Genomic DNA, 8,514 nt, shown 5'->3' with positions numbered 1-8,514 from the left:
TTGGTTAGGGGCTTGTAAGTAAGCATTCCACTGTAAGGTCTACCTACACCCGTTGTATTCAGCGCATGTGACAAATAACATACCCAAGAAGACAAGGTTGTAATTGCTGCCAAAGGTGCTTCAACAAAAGTACCGAGTAAAGGGTCTGAATATTTATGTAAATGTGATATTTCACTTTTATTTTGTATAAATTAGCAACCATTTCTAAAAACCTGTTTTTGATGTGTCATTATGGGGTATTGTGTGTAGATTGATGAGGAAAAAAACTATTTACATTTTAGAATAAGGCTGTAACCTAACAAAATGTGGAAAAAGTCAAGGGGTCTGAATACTTTCCGAAGGCACCGTAATGGTACTAAGGTACAGGAGAGTGCAATGTTCTGACTGCAGATAAATGTCTTGTATAGAGCTGAATCTGTTAACTCTAATCAAGAAAAGGTTTCGCAAAGCACTGGTTGGTCAGTGGACCTACTGCTATCCCTAGGCTCCAATCTGAGGAAGCAAGTCAGGGGTCGTTATGCTCATAATACTCACATGTATTTAAGTAGTCATGTGACGCACTGATTATTGAAACAGAAGAACGATAATTCCATGTGCTACAGTGTGTGATATTGATCTACAGACGGAACACTGTAGAAACACCCTGACCAAGGAGACTGTAGGGATGGTTTTATTTCAAGTTAACAGCGACAAAGTTAATGTTTTGTAAATACATAAATGTTATTTTTACTGATATGTACATTAACATAACTCTTCAAAAAATAAAATGATTCAAGTTGTAAACTTGCATGAAACACCAAGTTGAATACAAAATGCAAGGAAATGTCAAGTACAAATTTAACTCATCATATAAAGTGTGTTCTAGATGTGTCCAGTCTGCAGCAGAGTGTACTGGGCAGTGAATCTCTCCACACTCTTCCCCTCCAGCAGCTTCAAGGCTCTCCAGTGGATCTTCCCACAGTTTCTGGCTGGCCGCTGGGCCCAAGATCCTCTCTGATATACTCCAGCCACAGATCTGGAGGGAAAAAGCCATACAGACAGTCCTGAGTGACCATCTCAACTTACTTTGTCCCAGAAAACTACATGGAAGTAAAGGTTTATATTCATGCCATACTAAAACACCTCAATCAGCTCATCAAAGTTGCTGTTGAAATCAGGTGTGTTAATGTTGGGCTGGAATAAAAGCCTGCAAACCCTGTAGTTCCAACCATGTATGTCTTGTTCATTCTTCTACTGGCCTATTGGAAGTCTTTTAGTTGTTAGTGTAGCAACTGACATGCAAAAATCCCCGTGGGACTTATTTGAAATGGGCTGCTTTGAATGCGTTTTCAGAATCTCACCATCATCTGTGGAGCCGAATTCCCTCAGGGCTCTCTCATAGAAGTCCCTCAGGTTGCTCATCTTGGGAGTCTCCTAAAAGAACAGTCACATCATTCCAGTCAGTACACCAGCCTTGCCAATGACCATAGCCCGTTGGCTATGCAGCACAAACAGATCTGGGAACAGACTTACAAAATCCTAATCGGTGTGAAAAGTTAAACCCTTGATACACCCTTTTGTACATAAAAGCCACAACAATGTGTGGCAATATTGGAACAACAGGCTAGTTTGAGACTATGCCTTGGTTGGTTGCAACATATATTTGTCTGAGTATGGACCATCTTTCCGATTTGGTCCTGCCGTACATAACTACACAAACGCTACGGTCACAAGACGCAGGCCTCCTTACTGTCCATAGAATTTCTAAACAAACAGCTGGAGGCAGGGCTTTCTCCTATAGAGCTCCATTTTTATGGAATGGTCTGCCTACCCATGTGAGAGACGCAGACTTGGTCTCAACCTTTAAGTCTTCATTGAAGACTCATCTCTTCAGTAGGTCATATGATTGAGTGTAGTCTGGCCCAGGAGTGTGAAGGTGAACGGAAAGGCACTGGAGCAACGAACCTCCCCTGCTGTCTCTGCCTAGCCGGTTTCCCTCTCTCCACTGGGATTCTCTGCCTCTAACCCTATTACAGGGGCTGAGTCACTGGCTTACTGGTGCTCTTCCATGCCGTCCCTGCAAGGTGTGCGTCACTTGAGAGGGTTGAGTCATTGACGTGATCTTCCTGTCTGGGTTGGCGCCCCCCCTTGGGTTGTGCCGTGGCAGAGATCTTTGTGGGCTATACTCGGCCTTGTCTCAGGATGGTAAGTTGGTGGTTGAAGATATCCCTCTAGTGGTGTGGAGGCTGTGTTTTGGCAAAGTGGGTGGGGTTTTTCCTGCCTGTTTGGCCCTGTCTGGGGGTATCGTCCGATGGGGCCACAGTGTCTCCCGACCACTCCTGTCTCAGCCTCCAGTATTTATGCTGCAGTAGTTTATGTGTCGGGGGGCTAGGGCCAGTCTGTTATATCTGGAGTATTTCTCCTGTCTTATCCGGTGTCCTGTGTGAATAAGTATGCTCTCTCTCTCTGAGGACCTGAGCCCTAGGACCATGCCTCAGGACTACCTGGCCTGATGACTCCTTGCMGTCCCCAGTCCACCTGGCCGTGCTGCTGCTCCAGTTTCAACTGTTCTGCCTGCGGCTATGGAATCCTGACCTGTTCACTGGACGTGCTACCTGTCCCAGACCTGCTGTTTTCAACTCTCTAGAGACAACAGGAGCGGTAGAGATACTCTGAATGTGATCAGCTACGGAAAGCCAACTGACATTTATTCCTGAGGTGCTGACCTGTTGCACCCTCGACATCCACTGTGATTATTATTATTTGACCCTGCTGGTCACCTATGAACATTTGGCCATGTTCTGTTATAATCTCCACCCGGCCCAGCCAGAAGAGGTCTGGCCACCCCTCATAGCCTGGTTCCTCTCTAGGTTTCTTCCTAGGTTCTGGCCTTTCTAGGGAGTTTTTCCTAGCCACCGTGCTTCTACACCTGCATTGCTTGCTGTTTGGGGTTTTAGGCTGGGTTTCTGTACAGCACTTTGCGATATCAGCTGATGTAAGAAGGGCTTTATAAATACATTTGATTTGATTTTGATTTGTTCTTGTTTCCCCATACATTGTGACTCGACTCACTTGATCTTTCTCCATCTGGATCATTCTGGTGAAAAAGGCCTTGGAGAAGGGCCGGCTCTCACGCAAACTGGAAAATAAGAGAAGGTCCAACGTTGTTTTTCTTCTTCAAAATGCTGAACTTAAATCCATATGAATAAGTCGTCATCTAAACGAGGATACGTTGTTGTACAAAATAACTACTGTGAATTACAATCATCATTGTACTGATTTGGCCTTCACAATGCAGAACTGGTGAGAAATGAATAATATAATATTACTATTAATATTCAGTACCTTGTGAAGGTCTTCCTGGCTTTCTTGTAGCCTCCGGCCCCGTAGGACCAGTCAAGGTACTTCTCCGTTATCTCCATGGAAACGGCAGGCACCGCGGACAGCAGACCTCTTTGAGAGCAGATGAAAAAACAAACTGTTTCAAACTAATTCTCATCCAACCAGACAACATTGTATGTAGAGAAATATGGCTGTGTTTACATAAATTGGTATTTTGACCAATCAGAACAGCTCTGAAAAAGATCTGATGTGATTGGTCAAAAGATCAGAATTGGGTTGCCTATGTAAACACAGCCTATGAGGCACTACTGCTTTTGCACTGACACAATGGAGGCTAAAAATGACATAGAACCAGAAAAAGCTTGGTCAAAGCACTGGACAGAGCTTTGAATTATGACAAATGTAAACTGGTATTGTATTAAAATGTGATAAACTAATGTACATTTTGAGAGGTTGGGCTTGGTTCTGTACCTGAAACAGGGCTTCAGTTTCCTCTGGGCTCTGTGATGTCATGCTCCACCACACCTGCAGCTGCCACAGGGGCAAACTCGACTGTCAACAGACAAGACCAGGGTGGTTAACATCAGGTAAGATGCTCTTGTAACAAATAAAACATATTCATGGGTTGCTGGGCCGGAAAATGTGTTACCGGTAAGTACAGCTTGCACACTCTGATGCTCCAAACATTTTTGTAAGATACTACTACCCCCCCATAAATCTTAGTCAAAGAATGAGAGACAATCCCATTGGGCCCATACTTTTTCGCAACTCGCACCCCGGATCAACAATGTCTTTGTGACTACATAATTACATAACAAAGTGGAGGGTGACCATACGCCCCCTCACACAGTCGGCCCCTTCTCGTGAGCTGCCCCTTATATTGCGCAACACCCGTCATAACAATGAAAGACTAGCTACAAGATCCATATTGCATAAAATTGCCTGAATTGATACAATAACAATAAATAGGATACGTTTATAACGATGTGCACCAGGTGTTTTTTTCTTCCTTTAAACAACTACTACTAGTTTGATTGTAGCCATCAATTGTCCCATAAACAATCACCCATATTAGCAATCTATCTTATCACATTTCTCTAGTATAGGCTACTTTTCATGACGATATCAGCAAAATGCATGCGATAAGGGATCGGTATGGTTGGTGTCGATAATTGATCGGTTTATCATCCCAGCTCTACTACATACTACCCACTGGGCACAGACGTCAATTCAACGTCTACGAACGTGAAATCAACTAAAAGTAATTTGAGTCTACCTGGTATTAGTAATAGGTTTTTACAGAACCTGAAGAATTTACCTGTAAGGAAAGTCTCCCTGGTATTAGTAATGGGGTTTAACAGTACCTGAAGCCATTCTATCATGTCATTTGACCACAGGAAAAGGAACTACCATGTAAATACTGCACTGTGGGTTTGATTGAATTGAGCCCTTCCAGTCATATTGGAACTGGTTTCTAGCAGGAAATAGCAGTCATTTGAGGAAGTTAATATGCTGTAGGAAATTATCTGGGACAGAGTTGGAGCTGCCCCACTTTCACAGCAGCCCTTAGTGACTGTGTGTGTGTGTGTGTACCTCGGGATTCACGTGTGTCAGGGCGTCCTGGAATAGCTTGCCTGTGGCGCCACTCCCCCGACGGACCATCGTCTGCAGGGCCAGGCACCACACGTCCACAGATTGTCTGTAGCGCTGGGTGGCTGCCATGGCAACCGCAGCGGTCTGCTCCGAGTCTCCCGATGAGAGTAAGACTTGCAGCTGAACAGACCGAAGGAGGGACACACGCACAGCAAACCGTTACATGTTGTGAACCTCATGTATCCTATTGGTTTCTATGCTGTATGTTTGTACATTAGATGGCCTATGTTTATACACTTACTGTCCTAGATTTACACTTGCCATAAGAAATCTTCTTACCCAGTTCTTGTAGAAGTCCTCCTTCAGCAGTGAGGAGTCGTGGGCACGCTGAAGCACTGCCAGCAGCCTCTCCTGCCTCTGAGGGATGCCAACACACACAGGTCAGAATTCAGTCTTAGAAAACCATACACTCATTTCACCAATATATTAGTCACATTAACACTAGATCATCAATAATCTATCAATATTCTTCACTAAAAAAAGTGCTCATCAGCAGTGATAGTCATGGTTTGAAATGTTAACCTTCTCCTTCAGCTGCTGGACGTTGGTTTTCCTCTTGAACCTCTCCAGGCAGAAGGACACGTAGCACGCCCACATGGCCTCTGGAACACAYCAGAGAGACCKCRCATCACTAGGGTTGTTGCCGTGACTGGCAGTCATGAGTCACGACCACAGTCAAATTCCACGCGAACGCTGAGTCACGGTACTCTCCTCCTATGCTCTCTACATGAAAGGCGCCGATGCGTTGGTAGTACCCAACTCGCTAATGATGTCAGAACGCTAATGGCCTGGTACTCGGCACTCCATTGTGCCTCTAATCACTCTGACATGAATGCAAAATGTAGGCTACATTGTTGGACCTCGCTATGATCGATAAATTTGAAGATGTTCAACAACAGATTGAAACGGAGTGGAAAACATGGTCGTTGTGTATCTTGTTGCTAAGCCAAACAACGAAAGGGGACAGCACATTCTAAGGTGATGATGAATTCAAAGCACTTAAGACGTCGTATGCATAGACCCATATGAGCCCAAGCCCGGAAAAAAGCCTGAAATAAAATAATTGTGCAGTTACATAATACATAGCCTACTGCATATTAAGCACAGCAGGAAAAAAACGAGAAAAAAAACAGATTTAATATGTACAGTTGAAGTCGGAAGTTTACATACACCTTAGCCAAATACATTTAAACTCAGTTTTTCACAATTCCTGACATTTAATCCTAGTAGAATTCCCTGTTTTAGGTTAGTTAGGATCACTACTTTATTTAAAGAATGTGAAATGTCAGAATAATAGTAGAGAGAATTATTTCTTTCAGCTTTTATTTCTTTCATCACATTCCCAGTGGGTCAGAAGTTTACATACACTCAATTAGTATTTGGTAGCATCGCCTTTAAATTGTTAAACTTGGGTCAAATGTTTTGGGTATCCACAAGCTTCCCACAATAAGTTGGGTGAACTTTGGCCCATTTCTCCTGACAGAGCTGGTGTAACTGAGTCAGGTTTGTAGGTCTCCTAGCTCGCACACGCTTTTTCAGTTTTGCCCACAAATGTTCTATAGGATTGAGGTCAGGGCTTTGCGATGGCCACTCCAATACCTTGACTTTGTGGTCCTTAAGCCATTTTGCAACAACTTTGGAAGTATGCTTGGGGTCATTGTCCATGTGGAAGACCCATTTGCGACCAAGCTTTAACTTCCTGACTGATGTCTTGAGATGTTGCTTCAACATATCCACATAATTTTCCTCCCTCATGATGCCATCTATTTTGTGTAGTGCACCAGTCCCTCCTGCAGCAAAGCACCCCCACAACATGATGCTGCCACCCCCGTMCTTCACGGTTGGGGTGGTGTTCTTCAGCTTGCAAGCGTCCCCCTTTTTCCTCCAAACATAACGATGGTCATTATGACCAAAGAGTTATATTTTTGCTTCATCAGACCAGAGGACATTTCTCCAAAAAGTACAAGCTTTGTCCCCATGTGCAGTTGCAAACCGTAGTCTGGCTTTTTTATGGCGGTTTTGGAGCAGTGGCTTCTTCCTTGCTGAGCGGCCTTTCAGGTTATGTCGATATAGGACTCGTTTTACTGTGGATATAGATACTTTTGTACCCGTTTCCTCCAGCATCTTCACAAGGTCCTTTGCAGTTGTTCTGGGATTGATTTGCACTTTTCGCACCAAAGTATGTTCATCTCTAGGAGACAGAACGCGTCTCCTACCTGAGTGGTATGACGGCTGCACAGTCAACTTAGTGTATGTAAACTTCTGACCCACTGGAATTGTGATACAGTGGATTATAAGTGAAATAATCTGTCTGTAAACAATTGTTGGAAAAATTACTTGTGTCATGCACAAAGTAGATGTCCTAACCGACTTGCCAAAACTATAGTTTGTTAACAAGACATTTGTGGAATGGTTGAAAAACTAGTTTTAATAACTCCAACCTAAGTGTATGTAAACTTCCGACTTCAACTGTATATCTGGTTGTTTTTACCCATGGAGTGATGGCAAGTCTGCTTGTTTGGCTAGCTAGACAACTAGCTGCCTGCTAACGTTTGCATTTAAAAGATGCATCAGACTCATCACCGGCTTCTATTGAAATTAAAAAGTGGAACATTATTTCCGAGGTCGGACAGACAGACAGCTAGGCTTATATTAAGCCCTGCCTTATAAGACCTGACTGCATTGTGGAAATGMCAGTGTTCGTAATGAGGATGACTACTGCTCTGGATTGTTGTGTGGTGAGCTTTTTTGAGCCATAGTAACTGCAAAGATATCACCCAAGTGGGTGCACAAGTCCAGGCTACAGAGAAGTTGAGCTGACGACGACATCAGGGCCACCAAGCCGACATCAYGGCCACCAAGCCAACTCCATCACCTGGCATCACAGGAAGGCTACAYAGAGGCTGAGGACGACATCATGGCCAGCAAGCCAAATGAAATGCATCATCAGGCATCACCATCACTCCAGTGAGTTGCCAGAAGCACCAGTCTCCACCATAAGCTGGCACAAGCAGATGTGAAGGAACTCTACAAAGCTGGCTTCATCAACATCACTTTCGTTGTTTTGTTAATCTACCTAATTGTTATTCTCTTTATTTGTAGGCCTAAACCGCAATTCAACGTTTAGCTGCGAATGTGTAGCCTACAAAATGAAATGAACCAAATCCATTTATATATATATTATTACATATGAGATTCAAAACTTACTGATCTTCTCTTCTTTATCAGCTCTAAGACATTGATTTCATACRGAAATAAGAAATAACACAGATTAATACATTGTATAGTACTTGTTTTTGATTGCCCATACTCACATTTTCTAGCATTATTTACTGGTATTCGGCACTCACCTGAATGTATGCAATGAAGTCAACTWTGGTTATGATCAATCGATGCAGTTTGTATTCTAAAGCTGTCGCCCTTTTTAGCAAGGATCTGTAATTGGGAGATGAATCGGATTTAATACAACTTCAAAGATTTTTGCCAACATTGCTAGTTAGCTAAGCTAGAGTGTTTTTAATCTTACTTGACTTCTTTTTT

General features: G+C 43.3%; 1 pseudogene; it reads right to left on the bottom strand.

Moving 5' to 3' along the window:
* Positions 1-652: 652 nt before the first annotated feature.
* On the bottom strand, positions 653-8,157 carry LOC112067975 (U3 small nucleolar RNA-associated protein 6 homolog; annotated as a pseudogene).
* Between the last annotated feature and the right edge of the window lie 357 nt (positions 8,158-8,514).

The sequence above is a fragment of the Salvelinus sp. IW2-2015 genome, unplaced genomic scaffold (assembly GCF_002910315.2).
Source record: "Salvelinus sp. IW2-2015 unplaced genomic scaffold, ASM291031v2 Un_scaffold19, whole genome shotgun sequence".
Classification (NCBI taxonomy): domain Eukaryota; kingdom Metazoa; phylum Chordata; class Actinopteri; order Salmoniformes; family Salmonidae; genus Salvelinus; species Salvelinus sp. IW2-2015.
The sequence above is the reverse complement of the archived record's forward strand: the minus strand, read 5'-3'. Positions and strand labels throughout refer to the sequence as shown.